At 44.2% G+C, this 15,588-nt stretch overlaps 1 pseudogene across 1 annotated transcript in view; it reads right to left on the bottom strand.

Moving 5' to 3' along the window:
• LOC308260203 (heterogeneous nuclear ribonucleoprotein D-like) overlaps positions 1-15,588 on the bottom strand; it is a 66,001-nt pseudogene that overhangs the window by 9,669 nt on the left and 40,744 nt on the right. The window contains exons 5-7 of the transcript in view: positions 15,294-15,493; positions 13,114-13,167; positions 2,635-2,704 (exon numbers count right to left, since the gene is read on the bottom strand). The product of the transcript in view is annotated as a heterogeneous nuclear ribonucleoprotein D-like (transcript). The remainder of the gene's footprint in view (positions 1-2,634; positions 2,705-13,113; positions 13,168-15,293; positions 15,494-15,588) is intronic.

Raw genomic sequence — 15,588 nt, 5'->3', positions numbered from 1 at the left:
AGTGAGACTCTCATCAATCTAGCAAAAACCTATTTCAAAATAAAAATAAAATAGGGCTGAGGGTGTAGCTCAGAGGTAGAATGCTCCTGAGTTCAATCCCCAGTACCAAAAAATAAATAAAAATAAAAAAGGGATGAGAATGTAGCTTGGAAGTAAAATGCTTCTGGGACAGAGAAAGAAAGAAAGAAAGAAAGAAAGAAAGAAAGAAAGAAAGAAAGAAAGAAAGAAAGGGGGGCAAAAGGGCCATAATAATAATATACATTCATTAATAAACTTAATGAATTTATTTATTTATTTATTTATTTATTTATTTATTTATTTATTGCGGTACTGAGGACAGAACCCAAGGGCATTCTACTGCCGAGCTACACGTCCAGCCCTATTTTTTATTCTTTTTTTTTTTTTTTTGTGGTACTGGGGTTCCTGGAAGCCCGTCTCTCTCTGGGTTACACTCCCAGACCCATTTTATTTTTGGAAACAGGGTCTCTCCTAAGCTAGCGCAGCTGGCTTCGAACCTGCGCGATCCTCCTGTCTCTGCCTCCCAAGCGCGGGGATTACAAGCGTGCGCCACCACGCCCGGCCTATTTTTTATTCTTTATTTTGAAACAAGGTCTCACTGAGTTGCAAAGAGCTGAGGCTGTTTGCGAACCACTATCCTCCTGTCTCAGCCTTCCGAATTCTGGGGTTACAAGTGTGCACCACCACGTGTGGCATCTTTTTTTATTTATTGTGCTGGGGGTTGAACCCAGGGCCTCCCCACATGCTGGGTATGCCCTCTAACACTGAGCTACACTGCTGGCCCTTTTTATCTTATTTTGAGACAGGGTCTTATGAAGTTGTCCAAGCTGGCCTCAAACTTTTGATCCTTCTGCCTCAGCAGCTTCCCAGTAACTGGAATTACAGGCCTGCAACGCCATACCCCATTTATAGCACTTTTAATTTTGCTGTCTTTTGAAACTTTCTGGTTTTTTGGTAGTGGTGAATGAATCCAGGGACCCAGGGACATTCTACCTCAGAGCCATACCCCTAGTTCTTTTTAGTTTTAAATTTTATTTTTTATTATTTTATTTATGTATTTAATTTGGACTGAGGATTGAACCCAGGGGCATTCTACCCCCGAGCTACACCCCTAGTTCAATTTTATTTCAGTAAGTTGCTGAGGCTAGCCTTGAATCTACAATATTTCTGTCTCAGTCTTTTAAGAACTAGGATTACAGGTGTGTGCTACCATGCCTGGCTTATTGTTTTTACTTTGAAACAGGGTCTTGCTAAGTTGCTGAGGGGTCTTGCTTAGCTGCTGAGGTTGACCTCGACCCTATGATCCTCCTGTCTCAGCTTCCCAGGCAAGTATTGGGATTATAGGTGTACACCATCACAGTGGAATCCTTGAGCCTTTCAATGAAATATAAAGTCCTCTAATCTCTTAAAATATCATAATCAACTTAGAAACAATACAAAAGTCTTGAGTGTTAAAACTACTGAAGACAGTTAGGAACCAGGGATCCATACCCCCCTGGAAAATTGTCCAAGACATTGGTATTTATTGATCAATGTGAGTCTTGGTGTGGTTGGAAGAATATGCCCCTCCAGAGATTTGCACCCCCCCCATGCCTAGAGTCTGTGAAGGGTGCTTTATAATGCAAAAGGAATCTTGTAGATCTGATTATGTTAAGAATTTTGAAATGGGGAGATTATCCTGAGTGAGGGAAGATAGGAATTTTTTTTTTTTTTTTTTTGGTACTGGGGATTGAATTCACGGGCAGTCTACCTCTGAGCTACACCCTTCAGCCTTTTGATTTTTTGTTCTGAAACAAGGTCTACTAGGTTGCTGAGAGGTCTCACTAGGTTGCTGAGAGTCTCTTTACATTGCTGAGGCTGGTCTCGAATCTGTGATCCTCCTGTTTTAGCCTCCCAAGTACTAGGATTACAGGTGTGTGCCATCACGCCCGGCAGTCATTTCTAAAAATAGGTCGCAGTGCTCTGGCTGCTCAGCTGAGCTTCCTTTTACCTTCTGAGACTTGGACATCGCTCTCTGCTTAACTCCACAGCTCCCAGCCTTTCAGGTCCTGCTCCGTAGTAGGGCCTCTGACAACTAGTTTAAATAAATGAGATGCTCCAAGTAAACAAACAAACAAACAAACAAAGCCAGAGAGGAGCCATAGGGCAGGCCCAGGACACACAGTTTGAATCTGAGCCTCTGCCTAATTTTCCAGGCCTGTCAAGCCCCAAACCAGTCTCTCTCTCTCTCTCTCTCTCAGGCCCGTCTCACCCAAATTTTTGGGAAATTTGTGAATCTAAAAGTTACTGTGAATCTATCCCCTTATGAAATTATCTTATGAACTGTTAATTGGCCCACCGCTTAAAAAGACATTCCAGAGTTGTGTACTGAATCAGATATGGAAGACCAAGTCAGCCTAAGGGTTAGAAATAAATTTCCATGGTGTCGTAAGAAAAGACATATATTCGAAAGCAGCTTGACAAGGCGAGTTTTACTTTTTGCAAAAAAGGAATCCTGCCACTAGTAAAGTCAGGCGTGCTCCAGGAACAACATAGCAGAAAAACGCTGGGTAATTTCTTTCTGGAGAGGGGCTTCTGTGCTGTGTTCCTATTGGGGGGAGCGAAAGCGTGCCTCACAATCTTCATGCCTTTGGTTGAACAGAGTGCAGGGTAGGGGTTGGCACTCACAATTTCCAGGAAATGGTACCTTTACAAAAACAAAGGCTCACACAAGGTTACACAATGGCAGTTCTACAAAATGGAGCCCAAGTCAAGCTATTTCTTTGATAGAAAAGCTCGAATTATATCCTCACAAAAGGACACTGAATAACCAGGCTAGCATCCTCATATACATTCCCATGCCCATCCCTCACCAAGTTTCCTTTACTTTTGTTGTTGTTGTTGATGCTGGGATTGAACCCAAGGGCATTTTACCTCTGATCTTTATCCCTAACCCTTTAAAAAATGTTAAGGGTCCTAATTGTAATGTTGAAATGAGTCAGGGGTGGCAAGGGAGGCAAAAATCCAGCAAAGGAGTCTAAGACCAGGCACCTTTAATTAATTGGCACCTTCGGGCAAGGTCTGCCAATGATGGGGGGAAGGATTTATCGGCCAGCAGAGTCATGCCCAAGAGAGGCCATGAGGATATTTAGGTAGCCAGGGTCTTGGGGTGCGGGCTAGTGAGACAGGAGACAGGAGACAGGAGAATGCAAGTCCTCTTGGGACATCTGACGTCTGCCCTACATCTGCTTCTGGCTTCCAGGGCCTCCTGTCCCAGCTGCAGGGTCCCGTGAGGGGCGGGGGTAGGGACCCAACCTATCACCAATAAGTCACCGAGGCTGGCCTCCAACCTGCAATCTTCCTGTCTCAGCCTCCTGATTGCTGGGGTTACTTATTTACTTCTTTTAGCCTCCCGATTTCTTCCACGCTTGCACCACCACACCTGGCTACTATGAGAAGAGCCTATAACCCCTCAGAGTTCTTCACTGTGGCGTTAGACTGCATTCTTCCCTGAATGGATAGTTCTTATTTTCTTGTATAAATCTCTGCATCTTTACAGACATATGCTAAAATTCTTTTGGCTCACATAAGTCAGGGATCCCATGGAGGATCCTGCTGGCCCTGAGTCATGCCCTCCTCCTTCTGGGAACTACTGAGGACCCTCTTTCACCAAGACATCTCTTCTCCATGATGTAAATGGGCCTAAAATGATCACAAAGATCCTTATAAAGGGGTGCAGGAAGAACAAGTCAGAGAAAAGGCCTAGGCTCTATGCTAATGGAAGCAGCTAGTGATGAGGAGTGTGCTGGTATTGGAAAATTGCTTTGGTATCAATTTCAAAATGTAAAAAGTAGTCAAGGCCTAAGTGCTGGGCAGACACTCAGGCAGGGAGGGAGACAGCTGTTACCAAAAACGATTAGCAAGTACACAAAAGAGTTGTAGCCCAGGGCCTTCATATTTAAAGGCAAGTTTACATAAAAAATAACTTCTAGCAGATAGGCTAAAACTCCCCAAGGATGTGGGAGGATGGTACAGGCCTTCCTCAAAGAGGGCAGATACCATGTGACCCTTGACTCTGTTAACCAAGTAATACATCTTGGTCTTAACAAAGACTTGCAACAGAGATGAGGAGCTGGCTAACACCTGCATCAGGACAGGGAAAAGGCTTTGGGTCAAGCAGGATGGGAGAAAAAGCCTAGGCCTTTTCTCCAACTTACTCTTCCTGCACCCCTTTATAAGGATCTTTGTGATCATTTTAGGCCCATTTACATCATGGAGAAGAGATGTCTTGGTGAAAGAGGGTCCTCAGGATCATATCAAAAGGCTTGCACCAGAGATAATGGGTGAGGCCACATCTAGTTGGGTCAGGAGCAGATAGAAAGACTATTGGTTAAGCAAGATGGGAGATAATGAATCTGTAAAAACCGTTCTATGTTCAGAAAAAAACTTCAGTATCTTATCTTCAAGGTACTTCACTATATCCCCCTGATGTAGTGTTTTAATAATTCTGTCCCTTCTTTCTGTCTTTGTGATAATAAAAATTGCTTAAGCTTACAGCAGTATAGTTTGGCTATTTTTTCTAAACTAGCTAAGAACAAGAACCCATGTCACCATCTGGCTCCATTACAGCTAGCAGAGTAAAGTGCATTAAGAAGGAGGAAAGAAGCCAGGTGTGGTGGTCCCTACCTGTAATCCTAGTATTTGAGAGGCTGAGACAGGAGAATCACAGGTTGGGTTCAAGGACAGCCTCAACAGTTCAGTGAGACTCTGAGACTCATCAACCTAGTGAGATCCTGTTTCCAATAAGAAATAAAATCAGTCTGGCCTGATGTAGTGGTGCACGCTTGTAATCCCTATGTCTGGTCTGCAGGTGAAAACAGGAAAAAGGTATCCTCAATTATCCTGATCAACATCAGGGAATGAGGGCCAACGACAGGACGGGAAGGATGTCTCCACTCCTTTCTCAGGGCTGAAGAAACCAAGATAACAGGAGGGATTTCTCTACTCCCTTCTCAAGGCCGGAGGATGATCTTGTCGTCCAGAGGCAACTCCGACACAGCCACACATTTGGACAAACAGAAGCCAGAGGCAAGAAGCCAGGACCACTGACCAGAGGAAAGGAAGGAACTTACCCTGTCCAAAAGCGAGAGCGGTTGGTTGGAGAGTCCAGGTTCCTGGGAGTAAAGAGGTGCACCACTACGCCAGCATTTGGGAGGCTGATACTGGAGGATCGTGGTTCACAGACAGCCTCAGCTACTGAGTGAGGCCCTTTGAAACTCGGTGAGACCTTGTTTCAAAATAAAGAATAAAAAATAGGGCTGGGGTGTAGCTTTGAGGCAGAATGCCCCTGGGTTCCATCCCCATTACCCCCCAAAAAAGAATAACATCAGTCTGGGGGGGTATAGCTTGGAGGTAGAATGCTTCTGAGTTTTTTTCCCAGTATCACAAAAAAAGAAAAAAAAAAAAAAGAAAAAAAAAAAAAAGGAGATGGGGCCACAGCCTTGGGCAAACAGATGACCTACAGAAACTGGAAATGGCATAGAAAATAATTGTTTCTCACAGGTCAGGTCCTTCCACCTCCCCTCAAGGGACAGGAGGTGGAACCCCAGAAGCCAGAAGCAGAGATATTGTGAGACTCCAGAGGTCATGAGACTCCAGAAATCGCAAGACTCCAGACATAGTGGGGGCAGACTCACTCCTGATGCCACGATACTCCAGATGTAATAAAAGAACCAGCATTCCCTTGCTACTAACCCCACCCCAAGACCCCGGCTACATAAATACCCTCCCTTCCTCTCTGCGGTGTGACTCTGCTGACCAGTCATCGGTCCCTTCACCCACAGTTGGTAGACCTCGCCCAAAGGTGCTAACTAAAGAGTCTTGGTCTCACACAAAAACTTGGCTGGTTTTGCTTTCTTTGAAAACCCCAATTCAATTTCAGTGTTACATCTGATGCCAAAAACAGCCGAACATGAGTGGATTTATTTATTTTTAATTTTTTTTTCTCTTTTTAAAATTCCTCCCTGAGCCTCTGCGACTCCTCTCGGGAGCTCTCCTCTTTACTCCCAGGAACCTGGACTCTCCAACCAACCGCTCTCGCTTTTGGACAGGGTAAGTTCCTTCCTTTCCTCTGGTCAGTGGTCCCGGCTTCTTGCCTCCGGCTTCTGTTTGTCCAAATGTGTGGCTGTGTCGGAGTTGCCTCTGGACGACAAGATCATCCTCCGGCCTTGAGAAGTGAGTAGAGAAATCCCTCCTGTTATCTTGGTTTCTTCAGCCCTGAGAAAGGAGTGGAGACATCCTTCCTGTCCTGTCGTTGGCCCTCATTCCCTGATGTTGATCAGGATAATTGGGGATACCTGTTTTCTGTTTTCACCTGCAGACCAGACATAGGAAGCCAAAATTAAAAAAAAAAAAAAAAAAAGGGTCATGGTGGCCCAAAATCAAAACTTTGAATTCCTTTTTTTTTTTTTTTTTTGGTGGTATTGGGGCTTTTCTACCTCTGGGCTATATTCCCAGACCTATTTTATGCTTTATTTGGGAGCAGGGTCTCACTAAGTAGCTGAGAGCCTCACTCAGTAGCTGAGGCTGGCTTCGAACCTGTGCGATCCTCCTGTCTCAGCCTCCTAAGCACTGGGATTACAAGAGTGCGCCGCCACGCCCAGCTCAGCCATTTTCTAACTCTGCTAGGTCACAGTCGCGACATTGTGGCATTACAGTCGCTCTTTTGGTCCCCCATTGTGAAGGCCTGCAGTCACTGTCCTGTAGCCTTGTCAGGTTACAAGATCAGGACCCTGGTCCCCAGGATCTCTCCTCACCACCTCGACCATCAACCTACCCTAACCCATTTCTCCCCCCTCCCCCGTCCTCACTTAAGGGACCCTAAGACTCCTATCTGAGATTTGGTGAACATGGTATTTTTTTTAATGGTTAGTAACTTTATGCCTACCGTCATTATTTATTTTTTTAAATTTTTATTAGTGCATTGTAGTCATGCATCTTGATGCAGTACAAAATACTAGAGGCAGACATGCACGTATCTCTCATTTAGCCCTTACCCAGTTCCCACCCCACTCCCTCCCTCCGCCCTCCTCCCCATGTTTGGCTTAGTGAATAACTTTGATATGTTTGTGAATGTACACCATGTACATTAAGGAATCCCCCCCCCCCCCGTGCCCCTTAGTTAGGTTGTCTTATTTGTTCATTTATAGTTTCTCCTTCTTCATCTAGAATTCCTCCCAGGACCTATTTTCTCCCTTGCTTCTGTACAATAGGAAGAGCATCTGAATTCTTTTTGTGACTAACTAATTTCACTTAGCATATTTTCCAGTTCCTCACATTTCCCTGTAAATGACATAATTTTGTTCTCCTTTATGGCTGGGTAAAGTTCCATCGTGTACATACCCCACAGTTTTGTAATCCACTCATCTGTTGATGGACATCTTGGATGGTTCCATAGTTTGGCAATGATGAATTGTGCAGCTATGAATATAGATACTCATGCTTTCGTTTGGTAGTTGTTGTTGTTTTTTTTATTCTTTTGGGTAGATACTCAGAAGTGATATTCCTGGATCATATGGTAAGTTCGTATTCATTCTTCTGAGGATCCTCAATACTGTTTTCCAAAGTGATTGCACTAAGTTGCAATCCCGCCAACAATGTAGTAGAGTTTCCACTTCTCCACATCTGATCACTTACAATTTCTTTCTGACTTAAAAGTCATTCTTTTATTTTAAGCACTGATTCCTACTTTCTATAATTCTGAAAGCCAGAAGGTGAGTAATTTTAATTAGATGATCCACTCACCACCTATTTTTTAAAAAATTTTTTATTTTTTATAAGTGGAACATATTGAGAGTGGTGTGCATTTACATTGTGCTTCATGCCCTTCCCCCTCCTCCCCCATAGAGAGTGTTCAGGTTAATCATGTTGTATTTATGCTATTACACATATTCGTATGTAGCTCCTCCATTGAACAACCTCAGCTTTCTTCCTCTCCTATCCTTCCATTCTAGCTTTGCTGAGATTTCCCCTCCATCATCTGGAGTCCCTCTGGTATTACCACTACTCCCTAGCTTGGGCATATTAAAGAAAACATTATGTCCCTTCTCTTTCTGTGCGACTATTTTTTTTTTTTTTTTAATAGAGGCCACTTGGACCTGGGAATCTGCTGAGAAATGAGGTGAAGCGGCGGTAGCTTCAAATGGTTCCTGATCGCACGGTTGCAGGGACCCATTGACCCTTTGCTGTGGAGCGGGCCCCAGTCCTGGCCGTGGAGTGGGCCCCAGTCCCAGCCTCATGAACATGGCATTTAAAGTCTTTAATTCCTGAGAGGAACAGGCTGAAATGGAGCGTACAATCCAACTCCTCCAAAAGGCAGAATTGCAAGCCAGCGCCTTGGCAGCCCTGTGGTCCATGGTGGTGGCTCAGCCGTCTGGATGATGAGCGCCACCCAGAGGTGGAGAACATCAATGACAGCTATTTCCAGGAGCCTGCTTCAAGTGCGACAAGGCCGTGCCCACCAACCAGATCATCCCCAGCATGCAGCCAGGAGGGCCACTGGAATAGTGCCCTTGGAAAAGTGGTGAGACCCAGGTGTGTCAGCAGCCCTGCTCGCCCTGGCCAAAGACTGACGGCTCCCAGACTCCTCAATCTTGATCACCCTTGCCAAGCCCAGGGTAGCTCTCAAGGTAGTGGGTAATCCAGTCTTGCACTCTCACAAAAAAACTAAAATATCCTTTTACCATTGTTGATACCCTAAGAGGTTGGATAGAGGCTTTCCCCTCAAAGGACAAGACAGCCAGCATCGTGGTCAATGCTCTATGCTCAGACATCATCCCTCGGTTTGGATCCCCCAATTCCTTACAGTCTGATAATGTACCAGCTTTTATTTCTAAGGTGTCTCAACAGGTGGCACAAGCCCTTGGGATTTCTTGGGAGCTATACATCCCATACCAATTGCGGCCATCAGGGAATGCACCTCTTTAGGGAACATGCTGACCGATATCTTCCCCAACCTGGGACAGAAAAAGCGGCTTCACACCTGGCAGCCAAGGGCCTTAAGCCAGGAGACCAAGTCCTTCTCAAGTCTATTCAATCAAAACACTTCCAACTACGGTGGACTGGGCCTTTTACAGTGATCCTCACCACATTTACTGTGGCCAAACTGCTGGGTAACCCCCAACTGCCATCACCTTCCTTGGTTGAAAAGAGTTCCATCACACCAGCCCCATGACAAATTCTCCTTTACAATGTTGGGGCCCACAAAGCTTTGTTTTTCTTGGTATAATTCTCTAATATTTTTATTTCAGCAAGCCCACCTGTTTATGTCTGGAAATTCACCATATTTGCCCCCCTCCATAAAATGTTGGATCAACCACAAGGTAGGATCAGTGCAGTTCTCTCCCTCTCTGGATGCCAGATAGCCATAAGCATTAAACCCTCTAAAATCTGTTAATGATGCTCATAAGCCAATAGCTTATGTTTTCCATTTGACCAGAATGATCCATACCTACTGCTGAAAAGGGTGGTGTGTGTCTCTTTCTCAGGGAAAAATGCTATTATATTTTTTTTATTTATTTTTTTATATTTATATTATTTTGCCAGGGGTGTAGCTCAGAGGTAGAATACCCCCGAGTTTAATCCCCTGTACCCACTCCCCACAATATACATTAAGCATTTTATTTATTTATTTTGGGTACTGGGGATGGAACCCAGGGGCATTCTACCTCCATGCCACACCCCCAGCCCTATTTTTTTTTAATTCTTTATTTTTATTTTTATTTTTATTTTATTTTATTTTATTTTATTTTGGTGGTACTGGGGTTCCTGGAAACCCTTCTATGTCTGGGCTACACTCCCAGTCCTATTTTATATTTTTTTTAAAATTTGGAAACAGGGTCTTTTAAGCCAGCAAGGCTGGCTCCGAACCAGCGTGATCCTCCTGTCTCTGCCTCCCAAGCGCGGGGATTACAAGCGTGCGCCACCACGCCCAGCTAATTCTTTATTTTTATTTTTATTTTATTTTTTTTTTTAATTTTATTTTATTGGTGCACTGTATTCATACATCATAGTGGGATACAAACTTTTGTAGACATACATGCACACTTTTCCCAGTCAGCCCCCACCCGATCCCCACCCCATTCTCTCCCCATCCCTCCCTCCCATGCTTGGCTTAGTGGTTGACATCTAGTATTATAGCAATTTATCCAAAATTAAAAATGATAATCTCACATAACAGTTTCATTTGTCTGATACCAAGCTTTTGATGACTTAAAGATAACATTTCAATATTTCTTTTTGCTTTCTTTCTTACCAGAGAATATTTTTTTCTTTTTTTTAGGTGAAACTATCATATATTTATTTTTCAGAAAAAAATCTATCCTGATATGGAATATGGACTCTAGATACCCAAAACAATCTCGAAGCAAAAACAAAGCTAGAAGATGTATATTTTCTGATTTCAAACCATATAAAGCTACAACAATTGAAACAGTGTAGTACTGTTCTAAAGGCAGATATATAGACCATTGGAGTTAAATACAAGCCTAGAGCTAACTTCTTCCCTATATTGTCAAGTTATTTTTGACAAGGTTTCCACGAAGATTTGGTGGTGGAAATAATAATCTTTTAACTAAATATTGTTGAAAAATAATAATTACATGGAAAAGAATAAAATTGGACCCTTACCTAATCCCACATACAAGTATTAACTCAAACTAGATAAAAGACCTAAATATAAATCTTACGACTATAAACTTTTAGGAGAAAATCTGGGTCATAAAACCTCACAACATTGAAATTGGCAGTGATTTCTTGGATATGATTTCAATGGCACAGGCAACAGAAGAATATACAAACTCCCTAAAAAATAAAAGAAAATATTGTATATCCAAAGACAATGTAAACAGAGTTAAAAGTTACTAATAGAATTGGATAAAATATTTCCAAATGCTATATCTGAAGGTATATTAATATTCCAACTAGAAATCCTAAAAATTAACAACAATAAAGGCAAACAATACAATTTAGAGATAGGTAAAAGACTAACATAAATAATGAATCTCCACAGATAACCAATCTTAGTTGTCTGTTGGATGGAAACTCTTGTTTCTCTGGTTCTGGTGTGTGTTACCTATTTCTTCTTTGTAGTTAATCTCTTTGAGTATTTTCTCTAGCGCTGGTTTTGAAGACATAAATTCCTTCAGTTTCTGTTTGTCATGGAAGCTTCTTATTTCTCCATCTAATTTGATAGAAAGTTTTGCTGGATAGGAAATTTTTGGCTGGAAGTTGTTTTCTTTCAGAGTTTGGAATATGTTACTCCAAGCCCTTCTGGCTCTCATGACTTGGTTTGGGAAGTCTGGAGTGATTCTAATTGGTTTACCTCTGAATGTCACTTGGCCCTTTGTTTTTGTTGCCTTTAAGATTCTCTGCTTGGCTTCCACATTGGTCATTTTGACAATTATATGGCGTGGGGATCCTCTTCTCGGATCCTGTCTAAAGGGAGTTCTATAAGTTTCCTGGATCTGTGTATCAACCTCTTGCTCTATATTTGGAAAATTTTCTGCTATTACTTCCTTGAAGAGATTGTTGATCCCTTTGGTATCACTTTCTTTTCCCTCCTCTATTCCAATTATTCTTAGGTTAGCTCTCTTAAGATGGGCCCATATTTCTTCAATGTCAGATTCCTGCTGTTGGATATCTTTTTCTAGATTAGAAACTATGCATTCATTTTTGGATTGCTCATCTTCTAAGAGCGAGATTCTGTTCTCCATGTGGTCTAATCGGTTGTTTGTGCTTTGAATTGAGGCCTTTACTTCATTAATTGCATCCTTTATCTCTTTTTGGCTCTCTCTGAGTTCTTTTCGAAGCACCTCTATTATTTCTACAGTTATTTTCCTGATTTGATCTTCTAGAAATCTCTGATTTTCTGTTTTATCAGGTTCTGATGTTGTGGGGTTGTGCACATTCATTACTTCAGTGTTATTCCTCTTTCCCATGATTTCGGAGGTTTGTGCCTTCTCTGGGTTCTTCCCTTGGGTCACTATGGCTTCACTTAAGGTGCTCTGGATCTCGAGTCTGTATTATCTCAGACCCTACTACTCCTTTACTGGGTTGTATCACAGAGTCTCCGACCCAGGGAGTCGATAGAGGCTGCTTTAAACTATGAGGGGTGCCAGGTTGCACGCTCTCCTATGGTGTGATATCTCTGCCACCACCACTCCCTCACTGGGTCAAGTCCCAGGAGGCACAATATTGGGATTTCTCCTCTGTGGCCCGCAATTTGACTCACTGTTCTTGAGTACGTAGATGTAGCTGTACTGGACTCGGTGAATTCACTGCTGCTGCTGCCGCCGGTGGCAATATGGCGCCTCTGTCACGCCCTCGGCCATGAGGCTGGCGTATTTTTTCTTCTCTGGTTTTGATTTCCACTCTGAATCCCTGCAGCGTGTGCTTAGCTCAGCCACTGGGAGCTTTAAATGCTGTCTGCGCCGAAAGATCCCGCCTGGCTGTTCCGCATCGGCTCACCTCGGCTTGCTGTAGCCGTCCGCTGAGTTCGCCGGTGCCTCCGGCAGTATGGCGCTGCTGCCGCGTCCTCGGGCGCGTGTGTCTCCTCTGTGGCCCTGAGCTCTGTTCTCAGTCCGCTTTCTCTTTGGAGCCTGGTGGTTTTTTTGTTTTTCTGTTGATGGTGTTTTCTGGCTATGAAAGGCGCTCTTTTTGTGGTAATGGAGATTGTTTGTTAGTGGGACTCTTAAGCCCCGCTTTTCTCGGTCGCCATCTTCCTGGAAGTTCATGCTATTATATTAATGTTATAATAATGGTCTAATGGAGGAAAATGTCTAAACTCTGACCAGGTTAAGCAAGATTCTAAAAACATGATATCAACAGTCTATCTCATATCTGAAAGGTTTCCAAGGGCCAGTAGCTACTGGATTCCTTCCCCTCCTGGCAAGGGCCAGTAGCTGCTGGGCTCCTTTTTTTCCTGGGACCCATTCTCATGATTTGCCTTTTATTTTTAATAACCTCTTGTCAGCTAAAGTTCATTCAAATGTGCATTACCAAGCTGTCCAGGGTAATCTTCAATCAACTCCTGCTGTAGCCATACTCCCACCTGCCTACTTCTGAATGGCCCGACATTTCCTGGCCAAGGGGCCCCCGATAACGATGTCCCCTCTGACAGCAGGAAGCAGTTATTGACTCGATTGTCGCTCAGTATCACCAAAAGGCTGGGATGATAGGTTGGGTTCCTGCCCCTCCCCTCACAGGACAGGAGGCGGAACCCCAGAAACCAGAAGCAGAGATGTTGAGAGACTCCAGAGGTGGTGAGACTCCAGACATTGTGGGGCAGATTCCTGATGCTGCGAGACTCCAGGTGTCACGAGAGGACCAGCATTCCCATGCCGCTAGCCCCACCCCAAGACCCCAGCTACATAAATACCCTCACTTCCTTTCTGCGGCATGACTCTTCTGAACATGACTCTGCTGACCAGTCATTGGTCCCTTCCCCCACAGCTGGCAGACCTCGCCCAAAGGTGCCAATTAAAGAGGCTTGGTCTCACACAAAAATTTGGCTGGTTTTTGCCTTCTTTGTGACTCTCAACCCAATTTCAATGTTACAGTTTCCTGTAGCTTCTATAAGTGGCCAGCCCTGCTAACACAAGGCTAATTTTACTTATTTTTTTGGTACTGGGGATTGAACCCAGGGGCATTCTACTTCCAAGCTACATTCTCTGCTCTTCTTTATTTTTATTTTGAAACAGGGCCTAGCTAGACTTATGAGACCCTCACTACTTGCTGAGGCTGTCCTCAAACTTCTGATCATCTTGTCTCAGCCTCCCAAATATTGAGATTACAAGTGTGTACCACCATTACCAGTTTTATGTGTCATTTTAAACCACCAGACTTGTGATTAACCTGTTGCTGCAGCAGTAGGAAATTAATATACCAGGAAAAATGAAGAAAGCGAGCGGGGCTTGGTGGTGCATGCTTGTAATCCAGCATTTGGGAGGCTGAGACAGGAGGATCAGGGTTTGTGGCCAGCTTCAGCTACTTAGTGAGGTAATTGTCAACTCAGTAATATCCCGTTTCAAAATAAATAATAAAGCCGGGCGTGGTGGCGCACGCTTGTAATCCCCGCGCTTGGGAGGCAGAGACAGGAGGATCGCGCAGGTTCGAAGCCAGCCGCGCGCGCTGGCTTAGGAGACCCTGTTTCCAAATAAAAATGTAAAAATAGGTCTGGGAGTGTAGCCCAGAGGTAGAAGGGCTTCCAGGAACCCCAGTACCACCCCCCAAAAATAATAAATAATAAAAAAATAGGGCTGAGGGTGTAGCTCAGAGGGAGAATGCCCCTGGGTTCCATCCCCAGTTCCACAAAAAAAAAAAAAAAAAAGAAAAATTTATCACAGAGGGATTAAGCAATAATAAAAAAAAGCAAGTTTAGAAAATAGGAAAGGCAAGGATTGGAGCCAGCCTCTGCCAGTCAGTGAGAACCTCAGCTACTTGGCAGGATCTTGTTTCAAAATAAAAGAAGAACTGGAGGCGTAGCTCAGAGGTTCTATACCGCTGGGTTCAATCCCAGTGCCAATAGTAATAGTAACAATAACAGTGATGATGAGGAGAGCAGTGCCCCAGGCAGAGGAGAGAGAGTGCAGACCCTTTGGTGGGAGGGGTGGGCAGTGAGCATGTGCAGGAAACTAAGAGGAGGCCCTGTGGCCAGAGCCCAAAGAGCAGGCATGCCAGAGCACGCTTGCACCATCACACGAGCGTGCACAGAGGCTAACTTGCGCAGTATGCAAGCCAGTGGGACTAGAGCCAGTGCCACTGCTTGGATCTGGAATGCCCCCAAAGGCTCATACTTTGAAGGCTGGGTCCCCAGGGCAGTGGTATTTGGAGATGGGCCTTTCAGAATGTGACTGGGTCATGGGGCTTATACCTCAGAGAGGGAGTAGTCCATGCAGGGATTCACAGCCCAATGGGCTATTGGGAGCTGTGGGACCTTGTTGAGGAGGTGGGTGCTCAGAGGCATGCACTTGGGAACTATATCTTGTCCCGCTCAGGCCCCATACTCTCTCCCCCCACTGTTCCTGGCCACTATGGAGTAATGAGCTCTGCTCCACCACGCCCTGGCCGCCAGGAGGCTGAGCCTGATCACAGGCTCAGAGCAAGGCTGCAGCAGACCACACACAGACACTTCTAAAAGTGAATACTGAAATAAATCCTTTCTCCTTTTAAGTTGTTTTCCTGGGTATTTGTCACAGTCTCAAAAAGCTGACTAATGCAATCAGAAAATTTGGACTCACCTTGTTAATGCCATGTGAGAACAGAAGTGCATCTCAACGGAAAGATCTGCGGCTTGAGGTCCTGTGTCATGCCTAGAAGGCTCTGCCGCGGTGGCCAGGCCTAGAGGAGGCAGAGCTGGAGCCCTTGAGGCCGTCAGGATCTGAGGCAGCAAGATGACCCTGGCACAGCCCTTCATTAAGGACTGCCTTGTGCACACCCACTGGGACAGGAGATGAAAGAGCCTAAGAGGACGCCATTGTGAGAATATATATATATATATATATATATATATATATATATATATATATATATAGT

This window comes from Muscardinus avellanarius (genome assembly GCF_963383645.1).
Source record: "Muscardinus avellanarius genome assembly, chromosome: 3".
In the NCBI taxonomy this organism is placed as follows: domain Eukaryota; kingdom Metazoa; phylum Chordata; class Mammalia; order Rodentia; family Gliridae; genus Muscardinus; species Muscardinus avellanarius.
This window is presented reverse-complemented; position numbering and strand designations above follow the sequence as displayed.